Source organism: Xiphophorus maculatus, chromosome 18 (genome assembly GCF_002775205.1).
Source record: "Xiphophorus maculatus strain JP 163 A chromosome 18, X_maculatus-5.0-male, whole genome shotgun sequence".
Classification (NCBI taxonomy): Eukaryota; Metazoa; Chordata; class Actinopteri; order Cyprinodontiformes; family Poeciliidae; genus Xiphophorus; species Xiphophorus maculatus.
This window is the reverse complement of record NC_036460.1, coordinates 23438399-23454750: the sequence shown is the minus strand read 5'-3', so window position 1 is coordinate 23454750 and position 16352 is coordinate 23438399. Positions and strand designations below refer to the sequence as shown.

Here is a 16352-nt window from a genome sequence, read left to right as displayed (position 1 = left end):
AAAGCAAACGGTGGATAATTATATGTTTATAAGTATTACGATTACTTTTGTTTGAGTCAATAAACAATAATCTTTTCTTTTGTTTGTGCCAATGTTTCTTTGGTGTGCAATATTAAATAGATTGCAAACTCTTTAGAAAATGTGAATCAACCGATATTAAATAGAGATGCAAAAACATAAATACAAGTAAAACCATTGCATTTTTTTTTTAATCACCTTAAATCACTCAACTTCGTCAACTACGAGCCACCCATAGAAATTGAAGGACCAATCTGAAGGTATACCAACATCAGTTAGTGGGAGAATGATCTTTACTCACCACAGGGTGGCGCCATTTAACAACTTGTGCGCTTGCGTTTGAATTCAAATTCAATTTGTGGATCTAGACATCAGTCGACAAATGCCATCTCAATTTCAAATGAAATCAAAATACTATCCAATTTTATGCCAATAATCGCAGAAACAGATGTCCGTGGTTCAATATATCTTGTCAAAACATTTCAGAAAGTCACGTTTAGAATCTACATTTAAGAAAATTCAAACGTTTCTGAGACAAATATCAGTGTACTGCAGTCTTTCAGTTTTATTTATCTATGAGTAATTTACCCCACCTAAAGTGGTTTTTGAGAACATCGGAAAACTCACAGCTGAAATTACCAGTTAACGTTTCAGCATTTTGTTTGTCAGACTAAATTGTAAAGTCCAATTTGTTTCTGGTTGCTGTAGAAATAAAGATATAATCACATTTTAAAAAATACAACTATGAAGATAAAAAAAAAAATATTGAAAGAATAGTTAAAAGTCTCTAGTAGTACAAGTAATCAAGCTAATAAGGTTTAAATACAAATATTAACAAAGATATTTTGGATAATTGATTATAAAACATGGTGGAAATATAACTATAAAAACTACCAGGCACATGATACCTCAGTTTTTCCCCTAGAAGAAATCGATCCATATAGTCCACAGTGTTTATTCTCAATACTTAGAATAACATAATTCTGGTCACTGAAAACAATGCATATTAGTATAAGAAATGATTAATCCTCAAAAGGATAATGTTTGGTCTGAAAGGTTGATTATTGATATGAAAGAAGCACTTCTGGAAATCTCGAAAGCAATGGCATAATGAAGAACAGAGCTATGTACTTTTTATAAGAAGTGTTTTTGCTTGTTGGAATATTATTTTTAGGAATGGGGAACTATGTATTTTACTGTTAGAAATTAATTTGGAACAACCTAGTTTAAAGAGTTGCAGGGAAAAAAAGCATTAAGAAAAAAAAAATCTGCTTCACTCATTATAAACGATCAGCTGAGACTGAATCCAAATTGTTCTATTGGATGAATTACTCAAAAAAAATTTAAGTTCCTGAAAAAAACTCACAATTAACTCTCAATTTATGGTCATTGCTGGTGTATTTTATAAACAGTTAATTTAAAGCTATAAAGACAAGTAATAATGTATGTGAGAAGGCGAAAAATAATTACTTTTAAGTTTAAAAGTAAATGGATATGTAGGATTTGATTATATATTGAAACGTCCATAGCAGTGGCGATCTGCTGCCCCCTCTGGTTACTATCAGCGTGTCGCAGCTGATGTGTCTGCGCATGCGCCGTATGAGTGCGGGCGCAGTTTGTACCGTGGTTTCGGTTGAGCATTCTTGGCAACGTCTCGCTCGGAGAACAGGCTGCAGACTGACGGCGAACCAACGGCTGTTTCTCCCCCCGCCCCCGACGTCCAGAGAGTTGTGATTAACGGACTAACAGAACACACCGGAGCGGGGTTTTAGGTAAGTTTTTCATTGTCTCCGCGGCTTCCTTTGGCTCGTTTTAGCTGAACTGCGGCAAATATTCTTAGGAGCTGAAAAAGTGACGGGAGAACTGAACGTTAGCGAGCAGGGCAAACACCGAGCGGCGGCAGCTGAGCCGACCAACTTCAGTCAGCCTCTCTACTACCGCCCCGCCGTTTGTCCCTCAGTCTAACCTGGAGGCTGGTACCCCAGCTCCGAGCTCTGCCTCAACCTATGAGCTCCCGGGGAGCTTCAAATCTACCGCTACCCGCGATAATTTATTTACTACAAAAATACTCCACAACCTCTCTGATCGTTCGAGATCCAGTGCGCATGCTCTCTGGGGTTCTATAGAATTCGGTTTTGTAGTTTTTCTGCGCATGAATTAATCACAGTTGCGAGGGCCAGTGGAAAATGGTAAAAACTACATGTTCCAGACAATGGAGCTTTGTTTGGGAGCGAGGCTAGGCTGCTAAGTTAGCCTGGAAACAAGCTTTGAATTTCGAGTAGTTGCACCGCAATGGGAAGTTGTGATGGTTGGAGACTCGCTTCGCTGCGCGGAGCATGACGAATGTTTGGGCTGCGGGGTTTAAACGGTTGTTTGCGGCTACGGTTCGACATGAGGGGGCGTGCAACGCAATTGTTGTAGTAAAAGCAGGACTGGAGGAGCTCCTCTGCGTGTGTGGACACGCACCGTCGGTTCACCTGTCGGAAGAGCTGTGTCAGTTTGATCAGGATTTGCAAACGCATTGTTGCACAGGTGCGTTTGTGTATACACCGGCTGAATGGGAGAGGATGATGCCTCAGCGTGTCTTTGCTATTGAAATCCTATGTGTTGCTGCTGCTGTTGCTGTATTTCCCAGCCTTCGGGAAATGGCACCTTGAGCATTAGGATGTGGACTCCTGAGATCAGCAGAGCATGGCTGCACTGTGGATTTTCTTGGCACCATTTACTCTGTTTACCTTCCAAATTGATTACCCTAAAAAAAAAAAAGGTGACTATGATGTTCAGGTTACTTAGCATGGGAATGTTTCTGATTAATCACGTGAGCAGCATTACAAATTAGTGTTTGTGTGCAGTGGGTATAACCTAGATTTCACGTCCAGTGTGGAACTCAGGTGGTTCTGCACATTATAAATCCAATAGAGGAGTGTTGTTGATGGATCACTGCAGAGGTTCATGCAGTTTCCGTATCCAACTTCTATTGCTCTTTGGCGGATATGTTACCACAATATTGAAAAGTTGCATGTAAAAACAATCTGTTTCACCCATCCATCCATCCATTCATTTTCTAACACCCTTGTCCCTAGTGGGCCCGGGAGGGGTGCTGGTTCCTATCCCCAGCTAACCTTCCGGGCGAGAGGCGGGGTACACCCTGGACAGGTCGGCAGTCTGTCACAGACAATCTGTTTCATCTGACAGCAATAAAAGAACTTATGCCAAGATCATTTATGTAGGTCAAAAAATTATGTCATCAGCCTGTTGAGCGCTAATAGACTGGAGTAATTTATTTCCCTCAGTTTATGTTGGGCACCTGAAAAATTGTGACTCAAAATTACAACAACAAAAAAAAAGAAAGAAAAATGCTTGGCTTGAAAAATATTTTAGCTCGGCATCTGTTATTGCTTTTAATATATAGATGTGATGGGCTTATTTATTTTACCCTTCATTTTAAAGTAATTTTAACCTTTTAAAAGCTCTTCTAGTTTCTTTTAGAGAGACAGGAAATTAGTGGGGGCACACTTCTAGATTATATGTTGGGGTGGGGGCTGGTCACACTCACAGTAATATTACAAAAAAAATCTTCCAAAAAAATATCAATGACTTGATACAGTTAACACAAGGAAGCTCAGCCACAAATAGATAATTTTCTACCAGCTGCTATTTTGTGATCAACTGAACTAGACAGTATTTATAGGACTGAATTGGTCTGTGTGTAATTGAAAGTGGCTTTTAGGTTAGGTTGGATTGAATATAACTGGATATGTACTCAATTGGGTTTTTCCATTTCTGCTTCAGGATGACTGATTTGTTGTGAAGTGTCTGTATGAAAATAATCACAACTTAACTGAATTATCTAAAGATTATAAGTAATGTTTATGTAGTAGTACTAGTAGAGAAATGCATTGTCCTCAAGGGGCAATTGGATTATAAGTCATATTAATTGATACTACATTTCCACTGTTGACACTGAAAAAAAATGACCCAATTGCTGCTATTGTTTCTGCTTCAGTTAAACACTATCACATAGCAGTCACACTAATTTAATTTGAATTTCTCCATTCAGCTTCTCTTCATTTTCAGTTGTTCCAAATGTAACATCTCCCCAGCTTTGTAATTCCTGTATGATACACATTCTTCAACTTGGTGTGATACATTATCTGAGCTAATCTGGACTATTTTCATAACTTCGGCCTGATGTCACTGGGGATAGTATAGCGCCTCCAGCAGTTATCTTGTAGTCGTCTCCACTGGGTGCCAGATAACAGTTGCTTATGATCTGGGATCAGTCTGAACATCTCATATTTTCTGCTACTTAGTTTGGTGTTTCATTGCAAGCAGCTGCAGGAACAAAGAACACTGTCTTCAAAGGGAGCTGGATGTGGGCCACCTGAGTGATTTTGCCTGTAAACATTGGTTTGAATCACCATGTTATATCTTCGCATGAATGATTCAGTTGTTGATCTGTTTCCTCTTTTTCTTTGTTCTTGAAAAATCATTTTGGAGAACTTACTTGCAGGCTTTTTTTAGTGATGACCATCTTTTTAGAAAAACAGAAATCTTACCACCGGTGTCCCTTGTAACAATTTCACTAATGCGTCAAAAGCTGTGCTTTTGGCACCTGTGAGTTTTTGATTCCCAGCTGCGACATCTTGGCAGCGCCTCTGCTGTTTGTAATATCATCCCTTGCCAGGCTTCCAGTTAATCCTTTTACCCATCCTTTTGTTAAATAAAGGTTAATATAAAAGAAAGTGTGCGCTTCCAGAATGCTGGGGAACAAACACATGCACTCACACACCATCCATCATGATCATGGATGTGTCCTGATAGGTCAGAGTGGGAGGACAAACCGTTAGAGCATGGATACCATCTGCTCTGTGTCAAGGTCCATGCTTGCGCCCCAGTGTGTTTGCATAAGTGTATGTTTTAAGGAGACAGGCTTAAAATTGAATAAGAATTGTCTTAAAATTATCCTTTTTTCCTCAAGTGTTATTGAATAACCTGAACATTACGGGCTACTTGGACTCTGCTCATATCAAGCTGCATTTTAAACTGGTCTCCCCAATTCTTCCTCTTAAATTAACAGGTTAGACCCGCAATGACAGTTACTCCACTAGCTATCACACCTGTCATTACAGCTTCCTCCTAGCTGGGCTGAAATGCTGTTAGGACACTAACTGACTCCGGTCAGCAGGTGTTTCTGCTTGATTACAGTTGTAATTCTTTGTGCTTTTATCGGAAAATGTGAAATGAGGTAAAGTTATCATCGACCCAGTGGTTCAGACCAGGCAACCCCCATTTATGTTTGGTCAAAAATTCTGCTGTACAGAAAAGAAAGCCACTACGACATATTTTGGATCCATATACAAAATTACCTAAAACTGAACAAAGTATTGGCAATAAATTAAATCCTTTCTGAGAGCATTAAAATTTACCTGTTAGTATTTTTTTTGTCTTGTAAAAGTATTCACACTGCTTGAATTTTTTTCCCATTTGCCTTATTGCAAGCACACATATTTTATTGGGACTTTTTGTGGTAGACCAATGCAAAGTAATGGATGAGTGTAGAAAAACATTGACTGACAGAGTGTTTTGGAGTATGTCCACCAGCTTTACGTATACAGGTACATCCTTTGCAAAATAGCTCAGTTGGATTGGATGGAGATTGTAGGTACAGAATTTTGTTTGGATCTTGGCTGGGCCAATCTAACACATCAGCATGCTTTCTTCTATACATTGTAGCTCTGACTGCATGTTTGGGATTGTTGTCCTAGTGGAACATTTTTCATAACTTTGCTTACTCTAAAAAAAAAATTTGACAGCTTTATCCCTAACCTGCCTGATGTATTTCTTGGTCTTTATGCTGCCTGTTCACTAGTGTTCTCCAAGGGTGTTTTACACATGATAGTCCAGTGGACTCGGTTAGACTAGGGACCAAAATTGCAACATTTGTTACATTTTTAGCTGGTGTGGTTTGCTTTCACACTGCCTCAAACAAACCCCCTCCCCTGTAGTGGCACTGCACCAAGAACCACTGAAGGAAACGACGTGAAAACCTCTGAAGAAGACTCTGAGTGCAACTTCCTTCTTCGCGACATGTAAACAAAAATGGAGAGGCATCAGATTTTAGCAGTTGTAGGATTTCTCTTTTGTCTTTGGTAAAAGACCATGAGCCATTTCTGCTGCTACTGTTAGACTTGTGTATTTGGTTTGGTTTTATTTACTTCCTGCTTTTGGAGTGTCTATTTGCCAGTCTGTTTTGTCAGTCTGTTTGCATCTACATATTAACCACACCAGAGGTCACTTCAACCAAAAGGATACCTAGGTTTTTAGGTTGACCAGAGTTCACTGTTTTGATCCACATCAGAGTACGATTGCTTGTTCATACATTCCCAAACGACTTTCTAGGCAAACAAACTAGAGTTTGATTAAAGCAGACTAAACAGGGCTGGTGTGAATGCATGCTAACAGACCTGAGAGGCCTGTACAGACAATACTGGGATTAAATTACATGTAGATTGAAACTTTCTACTAGCGTGGTGACTTTATTTAATTTTACTTTTATTTCAGGGTATCAGAGTAAAGAAGGCTGATTTTTGTTCAAGTTTTTCTAAAACCTTGGGTCATTTTCTTTCCTCTTTAAAAAAATATGTGGTAAACTGTATTGGTTTAGAACATAAAATCCCCCCAAAGTACTTGGTTTGTGCTATTAAAGAGGCACAATATGAAAAGGGCATTTAAAAACTTTTCCAAGGTACTGTATGAATCAGTAGCATAGCAGTAATGAATAAGGACCCCAGGCATATGCAAATCACAATATATTACTTTTGTTTTAACAGCATTTGTCTGTCTAACCAGGCAGTTTGAGGGTACCAGGACGAATCATGTGGGCGAAAGCAAGCATCCGTACAGAGAGAACAGAAAACTACATTTTATTTGGTAATTATGTAAGGCAGTGCATGTTTATATAACACTGTGGTTCATTGGAGATGTGCATAAAACGTTTCTTTGCAGGGAATCAAAATTTTACCTGGCAGGTATGGACTTCTGAATTCTGGCTAATCTGGCTATAAAGCACCCTGGTGAAGTTTTCTTTTATTAAAATTGTGGCCGCTGTGTTGTTGTGAATATTTGAAATGTGGTTAAACCAGCTCCTTGGTGTGCAGTTAACTCAGTTTTATAGATATGTGTCATGCCCATGTGTTAGACAGAGTGCAGGTGTACAAGATGAAATGGCATTATATAATCGGTGTTGCAGTCCCTTCCCTCTCACTCTGATGAATTTCCTTCCCTTGAGAATCTTATTCATAAGTCAGTATTAATGATGTCAAGAGGTCAGATTTACAGAAACGGAGGGACACACAATGCTCTCTGAAATTAAGCTCTGCTTTATGGGCTTTGTTGAGGTATAAAACATTTGATAGCCAGTCGGTCAATTGAGCCTGTCTTGTTTTTCTGTCCACTCAGTTTCTCTCAAGGTGTTGTTTACAATCACAGTCTTACTCTTATGGAAACAGTGAAATTTCTGACCTGTAGTCCTACATGTAGCCACCTGAAAAAATATTGTATTTAACTGGTTTGACTATCAGAGAGGCTGGTTTGATAGAGTCTCTCTATCTCAGCACAGGCTAAGAACCAGACTCCATCTTTCTTTCTCTCTGCTCCTCTGTGCTGCTAGATATGTTTGACCGGAGTAAATATAGCCTGTTGGTTTTAGCTAGAGGATAAACACAGATGTTGAGGATGCTTTGCCTTGCCACAGGTTGGCCAGTTTCCTACCAGCGGTCAGTGCTGGTAGGAACACATCGAGAAGAGAAGCCTCATCGTCCATCCGCACACCCTTTAACAGTGTTACTAGAGTTAGCGCTAAGCTTTTAACAAGATTAGACATACACTTGCCTACAAAGTAATGCCCTGACAACATGGTGTATGTAAACTGATTTCACCAGGCCTGCAGTGGGATCTGTTTAGGTGTTTTTATTAGTGGAAGCTTTGCTGATATCCACCGAAGAAAGCGAACTGTTTGTTTCCTAAATGCTTCAAAAAGGTTGATTCATTTATAGACCAAAAATGATGGTAGTTCTTAATACTCATGCTCTTAACAAACAGAAGATTTACATCAGCTTTTGACCATCTGATCTCCAATCACACCTAACCCAGGGGAAATTGACCAAAATCTATACTCTATTTGCTTTTTGCTTTGTGTTTTCTTTTCACCAGTATCTTTATATTGGACATTGTTGTCTCCAAAGTAAGAATGGCTTCAAGATGTCTAATTGTTCTCATGTTCTCATTCCCTTTCTGTTGCTAAAGAATCCATCTGTGTCTTGTTCTCTGGAAAAAGTTTGCGCCTGGACAACAGTATCCCAAGTGGAACATTTTGTTGTAGGATTTTACAGTCAAAGTTACAGATCTTCTCAATTTAGTGTCTTCGTATGTGGTGGCGATGTGAAGTAGTCATTTGCTTCTTTCAAACATGGAGCTTATTGGATAAACCAATGGGATGGTTTCTTCAATACTTCAACTACTATATTTGGCAAGAAAACGAAAATCACAATTTTCTCAAAATCTATGATTTTAAATCTTTTTTTTTTTTCTCCGTTTCTGTTCTGGTGACTTGTTCCTGGTTTTGCCTTGGTGCAACACATATAATTACACTAGTATTCTTAGATATTGTTTTGGACCCTTTTTAATTCTACTCTCTTCCATATGTGCCTCTGTATAAAACACTGTTATGTTATCGTGTGGAACAATTGGTTAGGATACTTGAAATTATTTAAGTCTTTAGTTTTGTTACGTCAGTGAATAAACTTTTTCCCATAAAATGTTCAGATGTGCATCCCTTGCTCATGGCTCTTAGAAAGACAGCTGCCACCTTTCTGGGTTATGTTTCCGTTCAAACAGCCTTCTTGTTTTGGGTCTTGTAGGATTTGTCTGACAGTGTTTAAGAGGAAGTGTGTGTTGTTACACCTGCTTCATAGTTGTCCCCAATTGAGATTTTACTCATGGGAATAACAGGTGTTGTGTTTCCACAAAGAGCTCTATCATGCACTAGCATGGGAGAAATGCTCTGCAAACAGGAAATCCTTCCTGGCAGAATGAAGAAGCAGCTGATTCTGTTTCCATCTGTTTATTATGGATTGAAAGAATTAAATTAACCCACTTTCACACATTAACGCCTGAGCTTGACCATCACAAACACTTCTCGAGTTCACCTGTCGGGTTTACTGCTATTTTCCGCTCTCGTACCGCTAACCAAATGCAAGTAAGACCCTAAAGGGAAGTGTCTGACTGATTTGTATTTATCAGAAATCATACTACGGCATGTTATGCACAGGAGGCATAACATGCTGTAGTATATATACACTTTGAGACTTTAAATATTGTTCAAATGTATGCGTGTTCAGAATGGTGGAGAAAACTCTTGTCCGTTTTTCTGCCTGTATATTAATAAATTATAAATAGGCCTGTCACAATAACAAATTTTACTGGACGATAAATTGTCCCCGAAGTTATTGCAATAAATTAGAATATTGTTGTTTTTAGACCATTTTCAAGTAATGTAATGGTAATGACAAAATGATGCAGAAATTGTCAAAGATCAATAAACTTTAAATTCTACTGAACTTTTAACATGGAACTGGAAGACAGTCTAAATATCTAAAATAAACAAAACAACAAATAAAATGAATTATGAAGTCTCTGTAAACAAAATTGTCTTTTTAAAAAAAGGACTAGTTGAGACCAAACTGAAGAATTTAGTTATCCAGTTTTGTTAGAAAAAGAGAGAAAAGAGAATATGATATATCATGCAAATGGAAATTATTGAGCTCATTTGAATGTATGACACAATTAACTGATTTATTGCGTATTGTGACAGGCCTAATTACAAATAGGCGTGGGCTAGTTACTGGTATGAAGGTATATATTTAACGGTTTTTAAAATGATGGGTTTTAGAACAAGTTAAGCTTTGCTTTATACATTTCAAAGGTTTAAGGAACTGATCTGGCCTTTCCTGACTGGTACTAACTTTTGGTTTCCTTTCTTACTTGACGGTTGCAATCTTGGCAGACACGCTTTTGTTTCTTTTTTGAAATGTATAAAGCTAAAATGGAATAAATATGATGTAGGTTTTTAATAGAGGCAACATTTTTAAAAGACTTAATGATTATCCCTATTACTTCTAGTTTTAGCAGCTGCTTATTTTGTTTGTGCATAAAATCTAACTCAGTAACATTAAAACTGTAATAATAAATATATTTTTTACAACAGTAGGGATACTTGTATTTATTCTTTTAATAAATGCAGTAATGTCATTTTTTTATTTAATTTGGGCAGGATATACCATGTAGCTGTGTTTACTGGAAATTATAGTACCATGACAATCGTACTGGACAGATAAAACCAAGTTAAAGACTCGAAAAAAGTAAATGCCTCTCAGCTAGGAATAAACATGATTAAACATTAAACTTGTTCTAAATGAATAGTCAAAACAAGTAGCGAGTGGGAAAGTTTAAAAGCCCATCATCTCAGGGGAAAATTACTAAATAAACATAAGACTGTAATTATTCACCCCACTAAACACTCTTAAAACGGCAAGGTTTCGGTGAGTGTAGCTCACGCTTCTGCCTGTGTTTCTAATTGACCAAGTTTGCTGGCATTTTTCATTGCTTCCCTCACTGCCTACCACCGGAGAGGTCAAGCTGTCAGACAGGAAGCGAGCGCGTTCCATAGTATGCGTGTTTGTCGGAGATGAGTGTTGATGTGAGTCAGTCAGTCATTAAGCATCAGGGAAAGAAGCAGCCTTACACCGCTGTCCACATCTGTCACGAAGACAAATGACCAACTCACTGGAGATGAGTAATCTCCCTCTTTTCAAGATCAGAAAAATGTCAGAGAGTTCGTCTTCAGCGCGCAGCTGAGATCCTGAAGGTTTTCTTTGTCCATGCATTGTTGAAATACTTGCTGAGCTCATTGTAGTTTCCGGTGAGGAACCATGCCTTCATCAGCATGTTGAAAGTAAAGGGCGTAACACCAGCGGAAAACTTGTGGATGGATTTACATGTTTTCACTTTCTTCTCCTACGACAGGATCCCTTGCTCTTACGAACATGTTCATCTCTCTAAAAATTATTTACGTGTTCCAGCCTCTAGTGTATTAAAAGTAAATATTTTCTTAATTTTGATACATGTACGCTTGGGCCAGCACGCATTCCTGCAAGCATACTGGATGTTCATTCATGTAAGGTCTCCCTTGAGTGCTTCCCTCGGTCTTAAAATGTCAAGTTATTAGTGCTTACTGTAGGCGCATTGTTTTAATGCTAATTGAGTGTAGCATGTGGTCATTCCACAAATACCTCCTCCCCAGTTTATTATGGTACTGTATCAAAATATGTGGTGTTCTTTTTCCTTCCCGTGCTCATTTCCAAATCAGATTTGGAGGGTGGCTATTTAGCGGGTTATTTCCAGACGAGTTCATTTGATCTGGCCTGGTCAGAGATGGTCTGGAATGCTAATTTGTTTATGATGCTGGGGTGAGACAGAGCGGGGGAGATGGTAGGTAAGTTCTGAGAGCAACATAAGGGGATTTCTTACAAAGAACAAATGCTGAGCTGTTTAAGATAAGATAAGATAAATCTTTATTGTCATTGTCACAAGAACAACGGAATTTAAAAAGTGCCGTCAGTCAGTGCATATGCTTAAAAACAAAAAATAACTGTCTCACAATTCACACACAATGTAATGTTTTTAGGTGTGTTATTTTATTTTATATACTGTAAATATGGCTGTCTGATCTCAGCTGAACTAATGATTGATGAATATTGTTGTAAATTTGCCTTCAGAAAAAATATGAAGTTATAGACTTTTGTTAGAATACCTACCAGCATGTACACCTATCAGCTGTTTTGTGCTGCATTGTTCAAGTTTTGAAAGTGAATCAACAGCAATCAACTAGAACTGCAGCTATTATTATTTTAGCAATTGATTATTGCGATGATTAATCAGATAAAAATTTTGCACATTCTTCAAATTTTTTTTCATTTAACAACTTATGCCTTTTTTAATATAATATTAAAAAAATTTTTGACTGAAATTGACATCTGCTTAAATTTACAAAATATCATCATTTTAGGCATGAATCTCAACAGTGGTGGTCATAAGGATATAGTGGATGTAGAAGTAAATGTTATTTTCATCAAACAGAATGGTCATACCTTTTATGGTTTTAAGCCGTTTTGTTGACCTCAAGCAGCCTGAAAATTGTTTGCCTTAATGTGCCGTTTTATTATATGTACTTGTTGTATTAGTAGTACAGTAATTGGCATAAATAGCAGCATACGGTTTAACTCAATAAAAGATAAACACTATTCATCTGTCAATGACAGATTTAGTGAGAGACCGCCCTGAGCTAAATTAACACAACTCCAACCAGCACTAACCACAACATAAGAATTTTACAGATCATAACTAAATTGTCAAATCAAACAACGACTTTACGTAATAACTGCTTTGGCTTAATACAGAAAAACAACAATTACGCCTATTGTTGGTTCAATAATATATTGCAGGTTATTATGGCTACAATAATTTTGTCCAGAAGATATATTTATTTATTTCAGTTTTTTTTATTATTTAGAAAGAGATGCATGTGGAGCATAGCTTTCACATGCTGAGATTTGTTGGAAAGTTGATCTTCAAGCCAGCTGTCTAAAAGTGCAATAATGACTGTTTTACTTCAACATCAAGCGATCCAAGGTGTTAAAAACCTTGAAGAGGTCAGTAAAACGTGGCTGCACAGTCCACAGTGAGTGCTAAATGCTCCTATATGTCTCAGGGGCCTGATGTCTACAGCATCAGTTGTTGGCGTTAACAAATTGCTGAAGCAGCAGTTTTTTTCCCAATAAACCGTTTGTGCTCCCCCCCCCACATGTTTTCTGTCTAACGTTTATGCAGCGTGGCTTGTTAACCGTTTGTAGGCGGCAGCCAAGGAGCAGAGGAGGGCAGAAGGAAGCGACAGAGGTTTGGGTGTTTCTTCTCAGACCTTAGAGGTTGTTATCATCGTGGGAGACGGATGGGCTGATAACTCACAGGGAGTGAAACGGCCTAATGAGACGAGGGAGAGGAGCGCATATACAGGGAAGGGCTGAAAGGGAGGTTTGTTGGAAGAAGAAAGCCTGCTCATGTTCTCCCATTTCCTCCAGCACCTCCTTCAATTCATCCTGCCATTTTCTCCCTCCTCCCTAGCCTCCCTGATTGACCTCTGCAGCTGAGCACTGATTAAAAGAGCTCTCGTTCCCTGTGTTAGGCGAGGCTTCACGTGTAAAATAGTAATGATGACCAAAAAAAAGCAAATTAGAAAGTGAGCAACTATTTAGAAAGCTGTGATGCACCACCCCCCAAGAGAGAGCTGAGAGCCTTGGAGATGGAGGGAGGTTGCACTATGTGTGAGTCTGTGGAGGAAATCAACGTGGTTGTCTCTGGAGAGGAAGTGTGTGGATGATCTCTTCTTGCTTTAATGAATGGGATTCAGAGACGAAGCACAAAAACAAAGGAGAGGATGGAGATTGAGAATATTTAGTCCCTGTGGATCAGCTACCTGGTGACTGAATGTGTTTGTAAGGTCGCTGTTATCAACCAACGCTGAAACTGACTTGACCCACTTTGCTGCGAGTGCCCTCAACACCTCTCTTCCTCCCTGTTCCAGACTTGTACTTATACAACCAGACATGAACTCTGCTTCTCTCAACTGAAAACATCTCTATCACACATGGCTGCATCCATTAAAACACATCCTGCTTATAACTATTTTCTCCTTTGATACATCAGGATATTTTGACTTGGGGTTAGCTAGACAATAAATCAGTAACAATATATGCAGCGATACACATGTGATCAATATCAGTAGATAATATTGTTATTGATATACGTATGTCTAATAGAGTATTAGATATATTGAATATTCACTAAACTCCAATCTGTAATTGCACAGCATTCTGGGTGGTACAAGCAAAGACTTTAGCCATTCAACTTCTCACAGCCAGCTAAGCTAGGTGAGTGGCATCAACTAACTCACTTGCTCATTGGTTACCTAGCAACAACCTGTTGAGTAAAGTCCGCAGTGGCAATTTAAGGTTTCGCCACTGTGCCTCATAACTGTTTAAAAATAAGAATAAAAAATAGCATGGAGTGAAAACTGGATAAGAGGAAAAGTCATGCCATCAGTTTGGCATTATTCCAAATATTAAAAAAAAAAACCAAAAACAAATTGATAATGATCACTATTGACTGATAAGAAACGTTTATATTGTGATTATGTTCTTTAGCCATCTCCACCACACCTATTATGTGTATTTTTTCTTCATTGTTGTTTAAAATTAAGATGACAAACCAAAAAATGATGCCTGTATGTTTTTAGAATCAGCGACTTTATCATGAGAAGAGATTACATAAATTTCCCTGCATGACTAAATTCCTTTAAACACTCCCATCTCCTCCCTTTACCTTTTGTCCAACTTTTCTGCTCTAAATATTAAGCCATTAGTCAAATCTTTTCATTACAGACCATATAGCTGCCTGACTGGAAAACAAATGGGCCTCTGTGAATACATGTGCAGCACTGTGTATGCAGGACCACACCCTGGAATCACACTGCAGCTTAAACCAAACACACGGAGAAAGGGAAATGAATGGTGGAGACATAAAGTTTTGTCTTATTTGTACTTTGCCCTTTTCTGATTACTTCAGATAACAAGGTGAAGAGCTGGGGCCGTGGCCGCCACACTCTCCCTCCGTGTTGCTGTGGCTCTTTCAGCTGGAGCTCAATTTTAGCAATGTGGTGATAATGCCTTTCTGTTGGTGTTCCATTTGCTGGATCACACAGATCGTTCACTCAGCTGTTTTTACTGGCCAGATTCCACTTCAAAGATGCCGCTTTCCGTCCAGATGCCTGAGATAGCTTTGAGGGGCGAAGACCTCTGTCGGCATGTACGACTTCCCCTCGCCTCGTTTGTTTGATCATGAGTTGCTTCGGCAGGAGATCTACACCCATTAGTGACAGTTACAGTTGCCTTGCTAATATTTTGTACACCTTGAACTTTTGTCACAGAACTACAAACTTCAATATATTACAAAGGGGGTTTAACTTGGTAGACCAATGCATCTTTTCAAGTTGATCTAGGGAGTCCGTTGGATGGAGTTTCCCTGCAGTAGATGGTAGATTACGGTGTCCACAGTTGGAAAAAAAAAGTAAAGTAAAAAAAAAAAAGGATTTATTCCAACCAATTTCTTTTCATATTTATCAAGATTGTCGCCATTACGTGACTTTCGAGTATTATGCAGCCTATTTCTAGATGTTAACTGGTTGACGTACCTCAAAGGAATTCTAGCTGAATACTTTGGTTTGAGAGGACTGAATACATATGCATGCCACATTTTTTAAGAAAAAAAACTTGAAAAGACAGGATCCTCTTTCTTCCACTTGACAATCACACTTTATTTTTGTTTGTCTGTTATTGTAAATCCCCAAAACATGCACTGAATTTTGTGCTTGTTATGTGTTTTGGTTTCCACAGAGTGAATTGAATGATCCCTGTATTCAGAAGTCTGTGAGTTAAAGGTGAGAACAGGCCTCTGTGTGCTCTGCTCTTTGCAAACGCACTATTACATGTGGCAGCATTTTTGCAGTCACCTGGGCCTCATAAAGATGCAAAACAATATGACGTCCGGGTTGCTTATGTTGTACAAGCAACCCGGACGTCGGACGTTTGCTTCATGGCTTGGTTAGCTTGGCCATGATGGAGAAAGACAGGATGCACTTTTGATAAAAAAAACAAAAAATCACTTCTGCTTTTTGATTCTTCTGTCTTCTAAGGTAAAGATTACTGCAGACGATAAGATGGGTCCATTCGTGTCTGAGGTCTGACAGACCTTTATTAAGATCCTGCCTTCATTTAACCTGGCCAGTTGTACATTTGTGCAGCTTAAGGACACGCAAACACTCTTCCACCATGAGCCACACCTTTCTCAGGTAATCCTATTTCAGGAAGGACAAACCCCTCTCTATAATTCCCTCTGAATAGACTCTGCTCACCTGTACTCACCACCTGCCTCTCCTTTGCAAGCATTTGCGTGCTGACTTTTGTGCAACGTTAACAATCTCTTCCTTTTGTTTTTGTTGTTGTTTGTTTAAGTCCTGTGTCGGATGGACGTAGAGGTGCACCAGTCAGTTGGAAGGACATAAGAGTCGGACAGTTTTAACTTGATTGACTTTGATCAAGGACTAACAAGTCAAATATGATGAGCCTTTAATAAGATGTAAGAGCTACAGCTGAAAATGTACC

At 38.7% G+C, this 16352-nt stretch overlaps 1 protein-coding gene across 2 annotated transcripts in view; it reads left to right on the top strand.

The window, feature by feature from the left end:
- Positions 1–1642: 1642 nt before the first annotated feature.
- Positions 1643–16352, top strand: part of sipa1l3 (signal induced proliferation associated 1 like 3) — a 79412-nt gene continuing 64702 nt past the window's right edge. For both annotated transcript variants that reach the window (XM_023351149.1, XM_023351147.1), the window contains exon 1: positions 1643–1790. The gene's annotated coding sequence lies outside the window, so the exon portion shown is untranslated. The remainder of the gene's footprint in view (positions 1791–16352) is intronic.